Raw genomic sequence first — 21,143 nt, forward strand, 5'->3', positions numbered from 1 at the left:
AATGGTAGATCCACAGAAATACTTCAGTGTATTTATGTATTCAGAGCACATTCCTACCCACCCCTCCTTATGCTGGTAAACAGTAACACTCATTTTGTATTGGGAGGAAGTAATTCCACATCAGAAGGTGTGGCTTCCATCAGACCCCAGCACCTCTCACTTCAGAAATAAAGTACTACTGAAGATGTCGGTAAAGTCCGAATCACTCCTTCTAGCTTTCTTACCACATTCTTTAAAAGAGAAAAAATTAAAACATGAGTGGGATTTGTTTGGGAGAGGACATCTGGTTCAGTAACATCAAATCTTCCTGAACCCGCCTGCATTATGTAAGGTGGCAGATTTGTTAGCTATGCCAGTGGCTGTCCTTAATACGTGTGACAAATATTGGAGTGCTCTTTGATGCTCAAATGTCAGGCCAGGGTCTAATGGCTTTGGCCGGAGTTAAGAAAAGCCCCGGAGGGTGCCATTCCAAATCCCCAGGCAGCTCATCCAGTTCATCCCGCTGTTGGCCTGTAATGCCCTTTCTGTTTCAAGGTTGGTCCTCTTCCACATGGACATAGGCAATATTTGTTCACTCCACCAAACAAGAGCCAATAGTGTCCGTGTGGCAACCTTGTGCCCTCCGGATCACAAATGGATTACAACTCAAGTCAGCCCCAGACAACATAGCCAGTGATCCGGGTTCCATTTGCAAACCTCCTGTGTTTTCCCACCAATGCTTCCATCTTTTTTTAATGACAAAAACGTTCTATTAAGGAAGCACATAATCAAAAACAGGACACAGGTTTGCATAAAGTTTGGATGTGCTAATTCATATGCATACATTTATTTATTTATTTATTACATTTTTATACCACCCAATGGCTGATGCACATGTAGAAATAGTTCCTATAGTTAAAATAGAAATACGGCACACCTCATCTTAGTGTGGGACATGTGACCAGGTGGCCTGTGTGCCTGACGAGTCTGCTGTCCGGAGGCTAAGTGTGGATGCGGCTTCAAGACCTCTTTGCTCTCCCTTCTGATGGTTCTTTATCTTTAAACCAGACTTGGACTGGGCTGCCTTCAATGAGAGGATCTCTTCAAAGAAAGGATGGTCCTCTGGCAGTCCTTCAAAAGAGGACATGTGGCCACCCAGGCAAGCGGCAATTTCAGAAAGGCTTCTGCCGGGACGTGGAGCCACCTGGGATGTCTAGAAGTCAGACTATAAGTCAGGGGTGGGGAACATGTGGCCCTCCAGATCATTGTTGGGCTGCTATTTCCATCAGTCCTTGTCAGCAGAGAGATGATGGGAGTTGCAGTCCAACAACAAATCGAAGGCTACACATTCCCCATTGCTGCTATAACCATGGACTCTAAAGCGCTGGTGGAACTACTGCCAAGAGAGCAGTGTGAGATTTGGAAACTTAAATTCAAACATGGGGCTCCATGTTGCTGCTGCTGCTGCAGCTGCTTTAAAACCTTTTCTTCTCTTACTTGCAGCCATGAAAAATGCTATGTACCCACTAACATTGCAAATCTATCCCCATTCCAAATTTAAATTGCCTCAAAATCGCTGTATCAGAAACAGAAGATTTTAATGCTGCATTTCTTTGGTAGAATAAATCAGTTTAAATATAGTAACTACAGTTGGGTTTCTTTGTAGTCGTTTTGCGCTTTGATATCATGGGAATATGTCAAGCTCCATTTAAGTAGCTTATAAGCTTTGAACAGCAGCCCCCTGCCCAAAAAGTAATATGTTGAGATGATTGGAACAGTTATGCAAACTCCGTAGGGAAAAAATATTATAAGTTGTTCTAAGTATATATAACTGAACGATCCTGATGTTTTATTTAATTTTTTCCCCTTTATTATCTTTCTTGCCAGGCAGTTGGGTGTTCCTGTTAGCAACAGGAGGCAGAAATTGGCAAGAGTCCCAAGACTTATAGCTTCAAAAGGTGAGAGCTGCATTTCACAGACTTTTCCAACTGGAAGCAAAGATAACCATGCTCACCAACAGAAAATAATAATAATCCAAAATCCATGTTAGAGGAAGACCTTTATTAGTCCAACTCAAGGTCACAGCTTTGTGTGCAAATTTTCAAATTCTTCAAAACTCTTTATCAGGCATGATGGTAAACAAAGCAACAATGACAACAAGAAGAAGTGGGGAATGCTCAAGCCATGGAGTCTGCATCGGGTTAAATCTTTAGGAATGTGGGAGAATGCTGAAAACATTCCATTCAGGCCCTATAATGCGCTAAGATGGTGTTGGGTTGCCCGTAGAGCTCTCCCAAGGGCTGCTGGGATACAGAAACAAACAAGCCATGGTAGAGCCGCCCCATTTTAAAAACATAAAATACTAAAATAATATAGAGGGACGGGTGCTCGGAGGGCTGGAGAACCATTCAGGATTCAATGGATGGGCCAAGCGGGAGGAGTAGGGGGCCGGGTGCAGCCCCACCATTCCTGACTGTTGGCCCTGCTGGCTGGAGCTGATGGGAGTTGCAGCAGGTGAGGGAAAGCTGCTCTAACCACTATTCCTCCACACTGGAAGGTCCAAGGGCTATGAGACAATTCACACATGTTGCCCCCTCCTTTTGTGAGCATTATTTGGTGACCGTTGTTATTTCTGTATTACATGCACGCAGACAAGAGTGGGGAAAGCATGTGAAAATTGTCTCATTCCTTTGGCCTTCCATTGTGGTACCAACGTCGTGCATGCCAGATGTTTTGAATGCCAACTCCCATCAGTTCCAGCAAGCATTGGCCAATGGTCAGGAACGCTGGGAGTTGTTGTCCAAAACATCTGGAGGGGTCCAGGTTGGAGAAGTCTGGGTACGAGATTTGGACTGGGACTGAGGAGAGACCCAGGTTCTAGTCGCCACTCACCCATGAAGCTCACAGCGTGACTTTGGGCCAGTCACTGACTCTCAGCCTAACAGGACTGTTGTGAGGATAAAATGGAGGGGAGGAGGATCATGTAGGCCACCTTGAGCTACTTGGAGAAAATAAATGTAACAAATAAATATTGCAAAAATATAGCTCTCCATAAAAAATGGTTTCTAGGAGAAGTTGCATTTGACATTTGTTGGATCTTGCTCCCTGATTGACTGATAATAACAATTATAAAAAATAACAAGCAATTGTTTCAGTTCAGCTGTCCTAGCCTTCAAATATTATGAAACATGGAATTAGAATCTAACATTTTGACAAGTTCCTCCTCAGAGCCGGTCATGAAATTATAGCCTTAAAGCAGAATATGCCCAGCAGAGGCCTTTGAGGCCCCTCAGAACGACACCAGTCACAGAGAATTCCCAGGGCTGAGTATTTTTGGGCTCAGTGTCCTGCTTTTTCTCTTTCACTTGTGCACAGCTCTCATCTACGTCAGAGGGATTTATAAGCTCACCAAAATCGTCCTGACCTCCAAACCCCTTTCTATTTTAGACTGTTTGACTTACTGACTTTTTCAGTTATTCTCAGATGTTGTGCTGTACTTTACCTAAAGCCACATGACTCTAGAGGCGCATGTAAATCAGGGCCACTCCATCAGCTCTGCTGAAAAAGGGCTCAGTCAGGATCACCTCTCACCTCACCTGGCAGCAGCCATTCCATCTAGCTACAGCAGAGGGAGGTTGGGAGCAGGGCCACTCCATCAGCTCTGCAGAAAGACGAGCTCTCTGAGCTGTTTCCTTTTCAGCAGGTCATTAGAAGAACCAGTGGTGCTGTTAAATAATTTAAACTTTAGACTTCACGCCTCATCGACTTTAGATGATAATGTGTATTACTTCATTTCCGTCAGCCCTGCTGTATTTGGAGATCCTCCTATGCATTCTACTAAGTGGGGCCTGGCAGATCTGCCCCAAACCCCCTGCCCTGAGGGCACCACTGAGAAAGAACTACTATTTAACTTTAAAGATTGCTGCGTGAGTTTGCTTTTTTTCCTCTTCCCTTCCGATCTCTTTTTCCTTTCGTGTCATGTATTTTAGAATGCAAGCCTGTGGGCAGGCACGGTCTTGTTTTTATTGTGTATCAGCTGCTCAGGGAGCTCTTTTGACCCAAGAGCAAGGTAAACATGTTGAACAGTCAGCTTTTCTTCTAGAAGCCTGTAGGTTTTTGATTCAGAAATAGGGCTGTGAACTTCCACAGTGTTTCTTCTTGCTCCTGTGCCTTTAACGGCAGCCTGACCTGATGAAAGGAAGAAAGCAAAGCTTTTCCTGACCTATAGAGTGATGAGGAAAACCTCACCTGCTAAATTTATGTGTCAGGCATAGAAGCAGGGACAGTTAAAAAACACACCAAGCAGCTAGTAACTCTATGCAGTCACATTCCACTGCAATTAAATTAACCTGCTGGTATTTGAACAGTTGTTTGAACTCTTATGGGTTGCATACCCGAGACAATGCAGCCATATCTGCACTTCTGTTGCCTCCCAGTTCCATTTTTTTTAAGAGCAAGAGGAATAATGGCTGTCCACATGACAGCTGTTTGAGAGGTCTGATTCGCTCATGAAGCACATCTAGTTTCCATACTGCACACCAGTAGGAGGAGGACCTGCTTGCATGGGTGGGATAAGGACCCAAAGATCCAAATCTTGGCAGGATCCAAGTCCAAGACAAAAGACAGGGTCAAGTTTAGGAACACCAAGGTGGGCAGGTAGGAGCCATGCACACACAGAAGCCAGTGAAATGTTTGCCTACTCATTCATTCATTCGATTTATCAGCTGCCCAATAACAAGTGTTTTCCGGGTGAAGGGCAGGCAGGGAGCTCAGAGGAACGGCTGACAGAGACTGCAGAGCAAGAAAACTTAGTCCAGCTCCTTACGGAGCAGGCAGCAGACTTTTGCCACTTTTCAAAATGGGTTGAATCAAAGGCACCCATTGCCCCTGGATGTCTTCAAGGAAGCAGGAGGAACCACAGAGGAGGGGAGCTGAGAGAAATAAATTGGAAAGGCTTGAAATTCCCAGCAAGCTTCCTTCCACTTTTTCTTGCCTTAAGCTATACCAAAATAGAAAATAATTAACTGGGAGCAAAATGTGTGATCTAATGAGCATGTGTGAGGGAGAGAGCGCTAGAAGGTTTGGAGGTAATTAGATACAAAGCTGCTAATATTCCATTAAAATATCTCTGGCCTGTCAGTGCAGTCAGGAAAAATAAATCTGTCGTGTTCCCAAGCTCCGAGGCGTTGGTTGCCAGAAACTTAATTCCACAATCTCTTCTGCACTTGTACATCACTTTGCCCACCAAGCTAAAAAATTGGCTTTAATCACAGTTCTCTACATCCCACATAACCACGAGAAATATAGAATCTAGTCTCTGGCACAAAATTTGACACTGCGACTATCTCTGCTTCAAACCTGAAAAGGTTGTTTCTCTCCTGGTTGTGGAGAACAGTTGAGTCGTATTGGCCATATATATATGGAAGTAACTGTGGAAGTGTTTTTAGAGGGGTGGGATCAATGCTGTCTATTTCAAAAGGGATCCCAACTGTATTGAAAAGACACCATTAATTAATATTATCGTTAATTAATATTATAGAATGGTAGGAGAACTTATATAGTCTTTCCCAACCTGCTGTCCTGCAAATGTGTTGGACTACAGTGCCCATCTTCTCCAGGCATCGTAGTCATGTTGTAGATCTCTCCTCCCTAGCCATCAAAGACAACAACGCTAGAGAGAGATTCTTAGTAGCAACCTTTAATGCAGCTCTTGCAGCCAAGAGCCTGCCAAGGAACACACCCACAACCGAACAGTAGACGAGAGTCAGAGTCACCTCACATGCAAGTCGTCGCAGTTGCAGGAAATCGTGGCGCTCCATGAACAATCGGCCCTCACTAGCCAGCCCTTTTCAGTCTAAACAAGGAAGACTTGTCACTAAAAGGTTTGCAAAGGCATTAGGGGAGTTGCCTGTTGCCCTCTTTGGATTAGATGACCCATTAATGTTCTGAGGAAGTGATATTGGAGTAATAAACATCTAATGTAAACCATAATCCCACTAACCTCTCAACGCTGGCAGTTGGGATTTCCTGGCTCTAAATGCGAACATGTCTCATATTTGGCTTGATTATCAGGAAACCCCATACTGCATGTGGAGTGGGGGAGAGGAGGAGAGAGGGCAGCACCAGGTAGATGAGGTTTCGCTGTGACTTTGACACATGGGTACATTCCGTTTAGCTTTCTGACAGCTTTGTCTTGTCATTCCCTTTTAGAGTCCATCGTGTTGTAAGACTGCACCTGTTTTCCTGAATGCCAGAACATTTTTACTGGCTACTTTTAAAGTCATTTAAGGTGCAATCCTGTGCATGTTTAGACAGAGAAAAGTCCTATAACTCCCAGCATGTCTCAGCCAGCATGATAGGTACAAGCCACCTCCTGGGCAGTCCGACGGTAACTGCAGTCTCATGCTAAGGACAGTTTTCAGTGTGGGAATCTTTTGTTCTATAATTAACTAGGAAGCTGGATGTTATTACGATGGCATGGGGAGTAAGCTGGGCTTGTATATTGTAAGGAGGACCACCGGGGGATGCAAGAGGTGTCTCTTTTTGCTGTGCACACAGACACACACACTGGGATCTCTGCCAGGAAGGCCAGGCTGCCCCATATCAGAGAGTTGGGTGGGACAGGTTTCGCCCTTATCACAACAACAAGGCACCCAAACACAGCACTTTACTTCCTTCCCTCCCCCCACATGAGTTAATGGCAGCCAGCCACTGCTTCCTTTCTTTAAAGTATTTGTATGCTGCTGCTCCTCAGCCAAAAAGGCTCCAAGAGTGACTTACATATAATCAATTAAACAAGACAGTCCCAGCAGACAATCTAAAAAGACACGACTCACAAGGAAAAAGGAATAGGGAAGGAAAAGGAGTGCGGGTGCGGAAGTAATGATTTTAGCAGAGCTGATGGGATGGTCCTGCTCTTCCTCTCACCTCAGCCACTTATATGGGACAAACTGAAAAGGTGGCCCTTGGGAAGGCTGTTAAGGAAGGCCTGGACTGGTCATTGCCATGGTTGACCCCCAACCTCCTCCTACCTACAACGCCCCTCCCCACTGCCTTTTAATCTGCAGGGCCCAATCCTGGGCTATGAGAGTGACAGCATGAAGGGAAGCTGTCTCGTATCCAGATCAAGCACAGATCAAGTCCAGTCAACATTTGTGGATGGAATGGGAAGTGCCACCATCTTGTCCTTCTCCTCAGGCAACAGCACAATGTCTTGGGCCAGCCCTGATCAGTAGCCTCAGTCCAACAGACAACACGGAGTTGGTCTCAGAGCTCCGTTTGCCCTGTAAGGCGGGAAGTGGGATGAAAGACCAGAAGGAAATGTTTTATTTATTTATTTACCATATTTGTAAACTGCACCACATCTAAGATTTTGGAGTGGTGAACAGCAGAGGGGATAAAAAATATTAATAAAAACACTATTTTGAAAAGAAACAGGGTTCTGATAAAACTGCAGCCAGTCACTCAAGGAAGTCGGCCTGAAATAACGTTTTCAGGAGGCGCAGGAAGCAACCACAAAGTTGGCATCTGCCTGACCTCCAGAAACAGGGAATTCCATAGGAAGGGAGCCACCACACTGAAGGCTCTTCTCCTGGTGGACTCCAGTCGGGCCATGGAACTAGCAATTTACCACCGCTGGATTAAAGGCAGACCTCTGCAAACAGGATAGAAGGAAAGACAAATCCTTCTGCTTACATTAGAAAGGCTGCAGCTACACTGTTCTGCAGCAAGTGCCTTCCTGCTGCTTGAGGTCATACTCTGAAGGAGTGCTGGCTTCCTTTTACACATTGCCAGTTTCAAGGTGTGCCACCACCTGACCTGCCCTGCCCTGCCCTGCCCTGCCCTGCCCTGCCCTGCCCTCCTCCTCCTCCTGTGTAGGGCTGCCTCTACATTTGCTTAGCAAACCCTATGTAAAGTACCCCAGCTCTTTGCCTATATCAATCTGTGAGAGGCTAGAGTCCCACCTTACCCACAGGAATTGGTTGGATTAGATCCCCTTGTGGTCCTTTTAGACTCAATGGTTCTATTAAAAATAATCTGTGGATTTATAGAATTTGCCCCCAGAAGGGACACAGAAAGGTCAAAGGGGGAGACTTGTCTCCAGTCTTGGTAAATAAACAACTTGAGACTTGTATTAATAGCAGCAGCTTTGCTTTCTCCTTGTTGGGCTCCTCTTGTTTCATCGCTGGAGAAGACAGAGGAACACAATACCTTCTGCGTACCTCCTTTCGCTCTTCCCCCTCCCAAGGGGAGGTTAAGCCAAAAGGGAGGGACTATTAGGTTTAAAGATATTACTGAAGAATCGACTCAGAGAAAGGAGACACTCCAGTTTGTATTCAGTAACTATTGGCTACCGCAGCTGGTGACATGAGGAGCTTGGCATTGTTGAAAGTCCTACATGGGAAAAGGTTTGGGTACAATGTCAGTGCAAGAGGAAACACCTCAATCTAATAATAATTGTTATGGCCTTCAGCGGATGGAAGGCGCGCTTATCCTTTGACATTTTGCTCTGCGTAGGTTACTTCAGTCCACCATGAAGTAATGCTGCTAGTCAAGTCTACATGCCAACAACCTCTTCACCAAAGAGTCACAAATTGCTTTTATGTGCAGTATGTCTCAGAAAGCCATCAGACAGCAGCCTGTGATTGGAGGACTGATAATCCTTATTACTTTCATCAGAAGATGTCCAGTGAGCGTTTATTATATTGGATGACATTTAATAATTAGTAATGCTTGTTCACTTGTAAGAAAGCTTCAGAGATTTTATTGTGTCGTTGTCTTACCAGCAACCTGCATTGAGCAGGGGGTTGGACTCGATGGCCTTGTAGGTCCCTTCCAACTCTGCTATTCTATGATTCTATGAACCCCACAGTTCCAATGTGATGGAAGGTAAGCCAAGGCAGAGAGAGGCCATCCAGGAGGTCTTCTGCAAGAGTAGAACCCAGATCAAATGCCAATACTTATTCCCCTTAATGCAGCTCGCTTCTGGCCTCAGATCTAGCATTAATTTAAATAAATTCTGGGACTCAATTCTGTAAAATAAATGATGAGGGCAAGACTCTGCAGAAGGGAGACATGAAGTAGTCGTGTTAGGTTTTGTTCTGTTTTTAGCTATGTATTTAGGAATTATTTTGCATATAGATAAATTATTGTATCTTTTATTGATGATATGGGCTCTGTCTATAATTAATTTTACAGTTGTCACCTGACTAAAGAAATCATAGCCAATGAATCAACTAAAATTAGTACGATCTATTAAATTTGCATAAATTGCATATTTTAGAGCCAATTGTTCTGAAACAAGAAACATACTACTTCTTCACTTTAGATAATAAATACACAAGTCATAGCAGGCATCACTTTAGGAGAAGCATTCTGGGTGCGTAAGTGGGTATAGCATTGCAACCCAGAAGTTTTTGTAATTGAATCTGCCTAATTTGTTAAGGACACAGTATTTATTTATTTATTTATTTATTAAATTTATATACTGCCCCATAGCTGAAGCTCTCTGGGCAAGTTTACAAAAGTTAAAAACAGTGAACATTAAAAAGTATACACAATTTAAAACCATCAAAAACAAAAACAACAGTATAAAAACAATGGTATCCATTTTAAAACAACAGTTCTGGGGTCTGTTAAAAAACAAACAAACTTAGCGTTGTTAAATGCTGTTAAATGCCTGGGAGAAGAGAAAAGTCTTGTCCTGGCGCTGAAAAGATAACAATGCATGTTTAGACAGAAATATATCCACACTTTCCAAGGAGTTGTAGGACTTACTTCTATCTAAATGTGCATAGGACTGCACTCTAAATGTTGCAGTCCTAATTTTTATTTAAAATTCTATCTGACACCATTTTTTGTTTAAGAATTCCAAAAGGTTAGCCATGTTAGTCTGTCCTGACAGAAGCGTTACGGTCTTATGGCACCTTAAAGACTTTTTTTTTTTTAAATTATGGCATAAACTTCCCTGGACTTAGAGACCTCTTTGGCAGAAGTATGAAATATATTCTGTTGGTAGACACTTGGCAAGCAGTCTGTCTCTAACAGATGGATCTTTCATCTAAAATGGCTAGCTGCTCACTACAAGCATCTAGCAGAGAGACAAAATCAAGGAGTAGGCCCTGCAAGAAACCCAGAAACCAACGGTCCCCATAACTGTTCAGGCAACACTCTTACAGCGCTGAAAAACACCAGCCATCTATGCCACCCGTGTCTACCATCAGCTCCTCCTCTGGTGTAATAATACATGCCATCACCTGCCAACAATGCCCTTCTGCTGTCTATGTTGGACAAGCAGGTCAGTGTCTACAAAAGAACATAAATCTTACATTTAAAAAAGGGCAAATTCAGAAACTGATGTGAGAACATTTCCATCGCTACACTCTACTGCTGACCTCAAAATCGCCACACTTTAAAAAGGAATCTAGATACCACACCGAAGCCTCCTGCTGAAGTCTAGAATTTATTAACACATTTTATTCTATTAATCTCAGACTTAACCAGGACTGTGGCTTTCTTTCCCGTATATACTTTTGGGATATGAATAGAAATGTCATAGACCTATTTTAATCTAAGTTAACGTTATTTTTAGGCTACCTTTAAGGGTGCAACGCTTTAAGAACTATCCCCTGCATTTCTTTATGTTTTGGACCCACTGTTTCCAGCCCCTCCCTCCCCATAAGTATGTGTAAGTGCATATGTATGTGTGTGTGTGTGTGTGTGTATGAAAGTGTGCACAAATGGGGTTAACACTTCATGCATTTGATGGTCTCAGGTACGTGACAGCATGCACCACAATAAAAATGTAACATCTTCAGGTATCACTGCATTATTGGTTGTTTTAGATTTTGATTCAGGTGCATGAAAATAATGTTCTTTATCAGAGAACACTAATTTGACTCCCTGAATCCTTTAGCAGGAAGCTGCTGCTACAGAAAATTAACTTGCAACTAAGTTTGCAGTCACTCAAAAGGCCATCAAAACTGTTTGGTGAGTGCTGGAAAGTGTTCTAAACCACATTTGGTCTTTTCATGAAGGTTACCCTGAATCCACTTGCAGCCCACGTTTCTAAAATAAAAACTTTGTTGTTGTTGTTGTTTTAAATAGGTAATTTGATATAAATGATTAAAGACAGATGTTACTGGGCACATATGTGCAGAGACCGATGGGGACTTCAGCACAGAGCAAATTGTGTTCCTGAGGAAAGCACCAAGAAGACCGTAAAAGGCAAGTGAACAGACTAAAGGCAAAGTTATGCCTGAGGATGGGGTGGCAGGGAGTGGAAGATGAGAGTAATTTTAGCACAGATAGATCATAATGTGCCTTCACAAAGGTGGGCGAACGTGCGATGCATTCCCCCAGCCCATTGCTTACCAGAAGTTCAGACCAGACTCTCCCCTTACACAACGTTCTGCTCTTCGGTGCAATTCCAAGCACACTTCCTAGGAAGGAAGTCACATTGGTTGCAGGGGGACTTACTTTCAAGTAAACATGTACAGGGTCACGCTGTCGTTACAGGATAGGCAACCTGGTGCCTTCCAAAAGTTTTGGACTACACCTCCCATAATCTGAGCATTGGCCATGCTGACTGGAGATGATGGGAGTTGTAGTCCAAAACATCTGGAGAGCACCAGGTTGCCACTGTCATGTGCATGACAGACACCCCCTTCTAACCACCCAGAGAGCTTTGGCTATGGGGCGGTATATAAATTTAATAAATAAATAAATAACTGAATCCTCATACATTTTTCATGTCAGGGCTTCTGTGCTCTTAATAGCTAGAGGCTCAACTGGTGCCGCCCATGACTCCCTTTGTGTGCCTGCAGTCCAGTAGCTGGGCCTGTTCAGACAACACGCTAAGCCATGGTTAGGCCAACTAACCCTTTTGCAGCAAATCGTTATTCCGGTTTCTCAATTCAGTGGTGAATTGTGGGTGGGGGTGTCTCCACACATGCCCAGAGGCTTCACATATTCTAAACAGGGTTCTCAATTTACCACAGAGAAAAAACTGGGCTTGCCTGCTCCTGTGTCTTTAAGAGTTGTCGATCTGCAGAAATTAGCAGGGAATTCCTCAACATTCCCCATTAGCTGTGAAATTAGCATAGCATTGCTTAAGCATCATCATCATCTGTTAATTGCTGCAAGTAAAACTTCTGTTAAAAAGAGGGCTGTAGAGGTGAGTTCAAAAGTTGGCAGCCCTAGTTACAAGGCCTGGCCCAAGGGCTGAATATACAGGTTCATGGTTGCACTCTGGCTCCGTGTCATCCCTGCTGGTGTGATTTATAGCACTCACTCACATACAGTAATATTGCATGACTGCAAAATGAATGACTCAGAATTTACTGGAATCTTCTTATTAAACTTGAGGAGGGCTGCTAAACTCCAAGTGCTTTTAAGCGCTGAATTAGTCCATGCTTCTAGAGAGGGCATTAATTTAAATAAGGATGCTTGAAGACGCCAAGCAGAGTATCTCCAGCCAGCTTTTCCACACGTCCACCAGCGTTTCTCTTTAAAGATGCCTTTCTGGTGATCACTTCCAGGACATATGACGGTTCTTTGCTGAGCAAAAGCTGCATCTGTTTGATTTCTGCCTGTTATCCACATATTAAAGCCTTGTGAAGGGGGAAAGGAGGTGCAAACCTTGCTGTTTGGGTCAGCAATTGAGGTGTGACCTGGGGGGAAAGATCCTGCCGCTTCTCCAAGAACTGGCAACTTTTCTACCGACTGCCGTTAACGGTGCTACTGGCTGGAGCTGGATGCTGATAAGGACGTTCCCTCCCTCCCACCTGGACAATCTGAAAGCCAGTCATTTCCCTCAAGCTGAAGGCGGAGAGCTGACAGGGTGAGAAACGACCCTTTTAGGATCCCTCCCCCTTTCTTAGTTCTTCCTATTTCACTCTGTTTGCACGTTTTTCTTCCTCCCTTTTTAATTGACAAGGCAGCACAGAGCAAGGGCGAGAACTTCAGGCTGAAGGGAGTGAAGCTAAGGCAGCTTTTGCTGCCGTTAGCTGCTGCTTTTCTTGCAGAACAGCCGCTGGCTGCTCCCGCCGAAGGGCATTAAGGCTTTAACAAAGAATGGAAATGGAGACAGCCTAGAAATGGACGCGCCTTGCAAAAACCTGGCAGAAAATTCAAGTATAAATGTTCTTCGACTTAACGGTATCTTGACACAAATACAGGACTTGCTATACTTCTAAACTGCTATAATACGAAGATCAATATTGCTGTGGAATTCATAGTTCAAAGGCATTCCTTTTAAAAAAATAATAATTACCAAATGTATGCAGATTTATAAGAACACAGCTCAACTGGTGTAGCGTACTAAGAGATTAAGCTACTATGAACCAGGAAATCCCTGATGCAAATCTCTGCTGTGCTACAAACACACAAGGTGGCCTTGGGCAGTTCCCAACAATTAAACTAGTGTGTGAAATAGAACCGTCCACTGATGAAGCATCTTTTTGTGGAGCCTTTGAACAGGTTAAGTGTAAAATATTCACAGGTTGACAAACTATCTTTCAGGGTTAGAAGGAGAGGGCCATCTTGACTCTCCCCCTGTGAATTCCCAGGAACAAGCAAGAATCAACAAGTGCTTCCAGGCAAAGCTTCTGTGAGACCATTGCCCTGCCTCGTTCAAGGCGGTTTACGCTGGTCTGGATGAGCATATTCTACTCATGGCCTCCCCATGTTTTCTTACTGGTTCTTCTGACTTTTTTGTTAATGCAGAAAATCTGTTAAGGAGAAAATGCTGCACAATACCTTCTCATTGTTAGCACTAAGAGCCCTTTGTCTGGAAGCACCCAACATCTTTTTAAAAAGTTGTCTTAACTCAAGCCACCTATTAAAATTCATCCTCATACACTAAAATTAGCCAAATAGATGAATCAACAAAATTATAGTTGATTAATCTGCCAGTTGAAGCTAGTAGCCCAGAGTTAATGTACGCTAAGAGCTTTGAATACACCCAAGTGCTAGCTAACTGCCAAGCATAATGCTGCAATTTATTTAGATGAGAGAGATGTGCACACACTGAGCGCTCACTTAGCACTTCCGTTGGAAATCAATGGGCCCTAGAGGGGTGTGATGCTGGCTGGGTCTTTCTAACGGTTGCTTTGTTTTCCATTGTAGGCCCATAGAATTATTGGAATTCTATGGGCCTTTGTTTCATTCCCCCCATCCCCATGCATACACACAGCTCTCTTTTTACCGTTGGTCTGGTTTTAGTTTCTGTATGGATTTTAAATTTTAATGTACATAACCCTCTTCAAAGACTAAGGTTGGTTGGTGGGACACAGGTATTTTAAATAAATAGCAATAATTGAGCACGTTATGGACTTCTGCACCTTTGTTATATGGGAAGCCTCCTAATAAATGGAATTCTAGATTTAGGACAGGAGTGATTATTTGCAAGGCTTAAGGGATCAACTTCGTTTTCTACTAGAATGCTTAGATCCACCAACCAGGGCCAAGTGCAAAAGAGGCACACTTAGAATCCAGGAACATGTGTAGAGGGACTGAGCTCTCTTACAGTCCCTCCATGCACAAATCTACTCCTGGTTAGTCTAAGCTTTCTTAATTTCAATAGTATCCTTTATGGGTGTGTGTGTGTGTAATTTTATTGCTGCTATAGCTCTATAATTGAGAGTCAGATAACCTTCCAGATAGCTTCTGCCCACCCGATTTAGGAGACTTCTCTATTCATTCCTCAGAGTCTTGGCAGCCTATTCTCAGTAGATCAGGATTGGGTGTGTTGCTTTTATCAGCATGAACCTCAGCTCCTGATGGTGACAGACCTGTTTTGCAGCCCTGTGCCAAGATTACAGGTTGTCCTCATTTAGACTTTTTACATCAAGTCTGGCTTGGCAAGAGATTCTTGATGTTGGTAACTCGAAAGCCAATTCCTAGTTATGATTACCTAAAAAGAAAAGGAGACAGGCAAAGCACCATCCCATTCCAATTACATAAAGACCTTTTGACAGTGGGCAAATGAAGGCCAGAAAACCTCCAGGGAAAATGTATTGAGGAGTCGCCAGCTAACTGATGTCCTCATATAGTCCTGCACCATGGAGGGAATATCTACATACCGGGAGGAAAACACACATGCAAAGCTGCCATGTGAATGGGTGGGGTTGGAGCGGACATAACATTTGTGCACGGATCCAAAATGTTTAAAGTAGCCCTCCCTAACCGGTTTGCTTCGAGATGTCTTTGACTCTCAGCTGGCTGGGGATGATGGGAGATGTTGTAGAACACATCTGGAGGGTGCCAGTTTGGGGAAGGCTGCTGGAAAGACTATCCTGATTCTCTTTAGGCCAGCTGCAAAGTCCTAAATTGGAAAAGCAGCTCTAGCGCTCCAAGGTCACTTGTGTTGTTTCCAAAAATATCTTGAAACAAAATGCAAGAGGGGCACTTTGTTGGATGTTATCTGGACATACAGAGTTTCAGTCAGATTCTTCAAGAAGTGTTAGAATAAAAGCTGGCCACTTGTTTTGACATAGTTGAGTCACAGGCAAGAGTGGGGGAGGCGGGGGGGGGGATGACACACTTTGCTTCTGAAGCTGTAAAATTAAGCTAAGAAGCCTGAACCGTTTCCTCCCAATGAAGCTTTCATTCATTTGCATTTTGAGTGACTGCCACGGAAGAGCTTTCTGATGAGCCAGTTTTCTAAGCTGCTGCATTGATATAGAGCAGACTTCCCCAACCTGGTGCCCTCCAGATGTGTCAGACTTCAAATGATAGCTGGGAATGCTAGCAGTTGCAGTCTCAACACATCTGACTGGTGGATCTCATAGTTCTAGTAAAATAATAATAATAAATAATTATGTAGCTCCTGGAAGCCTGAAGTCTGCCCTCCCCTGCTATACACACTTAGCTGGGAACATGCTCCATTGAACACAGTGGGGTTTAGTTCTGAGTAGGCAGCAAAGCATTGTCCTAGACATCAGAAAGACCATGAGTGGCCTTCAGATGGAGGTTTGGGGTGCCATTAAGGGCAGTGAAGTGGGGACAGAGCCGAGCCAAGGGGTACAACACCTCAGGAGTCCGTCCTCTGAGGAACTGAGGGGATTTGCATGAAAAGGAAGAGTGGGAAGCCTGTGGAAAGCAGTGGTCTTCCTGGCTTAGAGGATACAGACAGAATGTTCAGGACTTAGGCTAGCCCTTGAAGCGTTATCCTAGGACCGCAGACTCACCAGAAGGCTGGGCTAGGAGCCACCTGGACAATGACGGCTTCTGGACCTGCGGGAAATGGCGGATCCACACCTGGCACCACAGTGGCCCCCTAGTTCAGGTCCGCCAGGAGGCATGAGGATGTTTAAAAGGGCAAGCTGCAGCCTGCTTATTCATGACCCCTCTGATCTGACATCTTGCCCTCTTATCTCAGAGCACTGGGGATGACTCAGTAATGACAGAACTCCGTACATGTTCAGACAAACTCTTTTTATTGCTATGGTTGCCATTGAAATTAGATTCTGAGATTAAGCCCTAGAGGGAAAATGTGCCATGATTTGAAATATACATACACTCTCACTCTATGCACACACACACACTTTTGTGTATAGATTGAGTGTGTGTATTCTGTATATCTATATATCTTGTATATGTAGAGTTGTTCCTTTAAAGATGCATTCAGTTAGATCTACCTGCAAGGAATAATTGTAAGAGAAATAAAACAGAAACAGGCTTGAGCTACTGTATGTCAAGTGCATGCTAATGGGTTCCGCATGAAAAGGATTAAAGGCAAAGCTTTCAGGAGGAAAAATGGAAATGGAAAGAATAGGAAGCAGAACAGACAACAAGATGTTGTTGTCCAGAAGGTGTTCATGTTGTCAGAGGGGCGAGAAATTGCCACAAAATTTAATCCCAAACGATTAGGAGCAAATAAGTTAACCTGATTTCCCTTTATGTCAAAATAACATCGCATTTTTATCTCACCCAAGGTGCTCCGGACAGTGTACATAGGGTTGGTCCACTCCCAACCATCCTGCAATAGATTAGGCTGGGAGATGATGAGCCCAAGCTCACCCAGTCAGCTTCATAGCTGTGTGGGAACTTGAACCCAGGTCTCCCTTGAGCAGCTGGGCCCTCCGAAGGGTTTACAACACACCTGATGCAAGATGGTATTAGAACCATTTAAACCTCCCCCCCCCCCCATCAGAAGGCTCTTTCTTCACAAGGAAACAATGAAGACGCCTTGAAACTGGCAGCTTGTGCCAGTTGTGGCCGCCAAATTGATAACGGGGAGCAGCTTAAGGCTTCCCTCTGCTCCCAGGCACTTGATGGTATATGACGGGCTCTTTAATGCACCTGTCAAGTTCTTTATAGTTGTCACCAATGTTTAGTTGCTTTATGGGATGGTTGTATTTTAGCGGTTGTAACTGTTTTAATTCTGTTCTAAGTTGCCTTCGGTCTTTGTGTGTGTGTGAAAAAGGCATCTAAGAAATTTAAGAAATATTAATACATTCGAACATCTAAAAAAACCCCAAAGCCTCTGAACCTCTTTCCTGACAGCTCAATACAATTCCTGATTAAAACCTCTTGTGTTTTACAAACCTCTCCTTTCTATAAATTGTAGGAGTGCGCTTGTGGACTGTAATTTCAGGATATCTTGGTAGTTTAGGACATTTAAAATGTGTATTTGATACTCCAACTGAGTAGTTTTTCCAAGCATTCTTTTGGAAGCGACAGAAAGAGGTGAAGGTGATTTTCCAATCTCTGTATTTAATCTCATGTATTAGCAGGCCTACAGTATTAACACTAATATGGAAAGTGATAAGCTGAAGGAAACATCAGAGCCAGTCTGCCCCCCCCTCCCGCCGCCCCCGACTCCTATCCAATCTCTAACGGGGTGGGTGGACACTGAACAAAAACCATTTAAGCCCCATTATTGAACGTCCACTTGCGTAAAAGCTAAAGTGAGCCACTTTATTCATTCTCCCAGTTTTTCTTTTCTTCAGATAATTATAATTTTCTGCTTCAGCTGAGAAAGTCATTTCTGATGCTGCTGAAGTGCGCAATCAGTTTGCCCTTCTGGAAGGAAGCAAGAATGACGCAGCACTTGAAGCAGGCTGTGAAAGGCATCATGCTGTGGTTTGTGTGTGTGTGCGTGCGTGTGCAAAATTACTAATATCCAGGGTGCTATCCAGAAAGCACTGGGACTACAAGGCCTCCACTATTTTTAATCATTCCTTTTTGCATTAGAACAAAAGATAAAACTGAAGCACACATGCAATCCTAATAGACATCAGCAAAACATCTTGAGATTGTAATTTGCAGCTTCTGTTCCAAATTCCCAGAGATTCCTTGTTTCCTTCCCTTCTCTAGTTATATTTGATGTGCAGTCTTCACAGTTGAGATGTACCCCATTCTTCATTTCAAGGGGGCTGTTGCAGAGCTAGACCCATTGAAGCGTACAGATTATATTGCAAAGTGTTGTTTCTAAAGACAAAGGTCTATACATGTATTTGATTTGGACATGTGTGCATGAGAGGTTTACAGATAATTTCATCATAGTGGTTTTTTCCCCCCCCTTGAGGGAGGAACATAGGAAATTGTCTCATACAGAGTCAGAGAATTGGTCCCCCCATCTCAGTGCCGTGTCTACACTGGGTGGGAGTAAGCTCCCCAAGGTGTCAGAAGAGTCTTTCCCAGCCCCTATCTGGAGATGCCAAAGATTGAGCCAGGAATCTTCTGCCCACAAAGTGTACTCTACCACCGAGCTCTGTATCCCCTCTTCACATGAATTCCCATAAAAGGTGGTTGCATTTGATAGCAAATCTCATGCTGCCCCGTTACACCTGAATGCTCTCCATGTATATGTAGTGCCACCTCATTCTCTCCCTTCAACGCCCTCCTCAAAACTCTTGAGGTGGCCATGGATCCTCCCCTGCAATTGTATCAAAACTCAAGTACCAGTGGCTGCATTTGCTCACATTTAAGCTTTTCTACTTTTGCCTTTCCCACTTTCCATGAGAGCAGAGTCTGGTTTCCCCCCCTTTTGGTAGCATAGTGGCTAAAAGGCTGAGCTAGGGGTCAAGAAGTCTCTGGCCTGAATTTCACCTCTGCCATGAACTCACCACGTGGCCTGAGATAAGCAACTCGCTTTCCAGAGCAGCCCATCCCACGGACTGCCTTACAGGGCTGCGGGCAGGAACAGGACAGGGTTGCAGAACCTTGGGCCGAGGGGCTGTGTCTGGCCCACCTGGGCCCCCCCCTGGCCAGGCCACCACTGGAATGCAGCCCCCCCCTTCCTGAGCTACTCCAAAACTGAGTTCAACCTTTGGGCTGAAAGAGGTGCAAGATAAGGTCTTTTGAACTCTTGAAAACATTATGCAAATACTATGCATTGCTACTATAGTGCCACTTACATTGATGATGCTGTAAAAATAATGGACTGAGTGTGAGTTTTGCCAAGCAGAGAGGTGGGCACGGGAATCTTGTGATCTTACCTGCAAAACACTCACAGATCGTGACATTCAGACATTCTCTCTGCCCTTAGGGTAAGAACATGGGACACTAGAAAGGTGGTTTCTCTCTTAATTCTAAGCACCGCTCTGAGATTTGAAAAGCGACTGCCACTGTGGCTATAGGCTGTGGCGCAGGATGGCTAAATGATTTAGTGGCTAATAAATGTTATTTAAAGGCTCCAGGGGTACATTTTGAACTTCCCAAGTCCTATCAAACTGCCGCATGGACCTGAGAGGCAGATTCAGAGCTATTCTGCAACTCTCTCTATGCCCAGACGGCCCTCAGGCACCCAGGGGTTGGCACTCCCTCCTTCCCACCAAATAGATTTTCTCACACTTTGGAGCCCACCCAACTTTTCCTCTCATATCCGACTGTGGATTAAATTAGACCTTGTTTTAATTTATTTCTCCCCAACGATGTAATAAGTTGTCAGCAACCTGCCGGATGACCCTCCCTTTGAAAGCTCCGGCACTTTACTGTTGCTCCATCAGTGCAACAAATAGTGAACAAGCAAGACTAAAATCCTGCAGGCGACGGTGAGCCTTCCCATTAACCCCACGTCTGTTCAGCCCCCAGCAGCAAGAATCTCAAAGCCAAACACCCCTCCCCATAAATGTTGTGCCAGGAAACACCAGGTTCTTCAGGCAGTAAAACTATGCAAATAAGCAAGAAACCCGTATCTGAAAAAGTGTGTATAGCGCAAATCAGGAACACAAATCAGAGTCAGAAATTGCTCTGTAATGAGTGGAAACATTTTCTTACCGGTGGAGGTTCTGCAGCTCCCCGTTCAAGTCAGCCCCAAGAACCCAACTCTGTACTGTGCCTGCACCCTAGTGCAAGAAGTGCAAGGCTATAGGAGAGCAGAGCCCCGGACAGCGTGTGTGGTTTCCTTAAGGGTCTTTGTGGGTCTGATGCAGAAGGCTCTGATGCCAACAGCACTCAGCTCATAGGCAGAAAACAAAAGTTTTTGACTTCTCAGAAGCGTAACACTGGGAGGCAAAGTGGTGTCTGACACCCAACAAGTTCCTGTTCTTTATTAGGTGCGACACGGGACTGAAAGAAAAGTTTAAAACGTGGAGGATTCACATGCAGACTTTATTGTCATTGTAGCTACATTAATGGAGTACACTGAATTTAAATATCAGCAGGGAAATATCAAACAGGGAAAATGCTACAGGGAAGGCTAAAACCTCATAGCTGAAACAAAGCTAGAAAAGGTTTAAAAGTTCATTTCAAGGCAAAATGTCATGTTTCTAAATGACTTCACCACGGGTCAAGCAAAGAGAATTCTGGAGTGCCTGTGCTTAAGATTTAGCCAAGAAAACCAACACGTTTAATAAGGAGCAAGCGCTCCTGCTTCTCTGATCTTGAGGCTGGCAGGCAGTCAGGGATGCAACTTAGAAAAGTATAAAGGCACCCAAAGACCATCAGGGTTCGTATTTCAACTGGCCATACTGTTCCAGAAGGAAAGCTTTGTAATGTTCCTATACTGGAGTGAACCTTATGTGCAGAATAACAACAGAGTTACTCCGTGTCAAAAGAATTCAGCAAAATAGCCATGGTATCACGAAGACGCAGAGATTCAGCAATCTTAATGGACTGTCTTCTAGGGGCAGATTTATTTCACACGGACCTCCCCCTCCCCCCCCCCCCCCCCACATGGCAGCTTTCTGGTCAAGCTCACCAGAGTTCACAAGGCA

The 21,143-nt window shown here is 44.2% G+C and overlaps 1 long non-coding RNA gene across 1 annotated transcript; it reads left to right on the forward strand.

The window, feature by feature from the left end:
- Positions 1-86: 86 nt before the first annotated feature.
- Positions 87-8,646, forward strand: LOC134410585 (uncharacterized). Its single transcript, XR_010026275.1, has 3 exons — positions 87-186; positions 1,867-1,937; positions 8,497-8,646. It is a non-coding gene; the product is annotated as an uncharacterized LOC134410585 (long non-coding RNA).
- The last annotated feature ends 12,497 nt before the right edge of the window (positions 8,647-21,143 follow it).

Source organism: Elgaria multicarinata, chromosome 18 (genome assembly GCF_023053635.1).
Source record: "Elgaria multicarinata webbii isolate HBS135686 ecotype San Diego chromosome 18, rElgMul1.1.pri, whole genome shotgun sequence".
Lineage (NCBI taxonomy): Eukaryota > Metazoa > Chordata > Lepidosauria > Squamata > Anguidae > Elgaria > Elgaria multicarinata.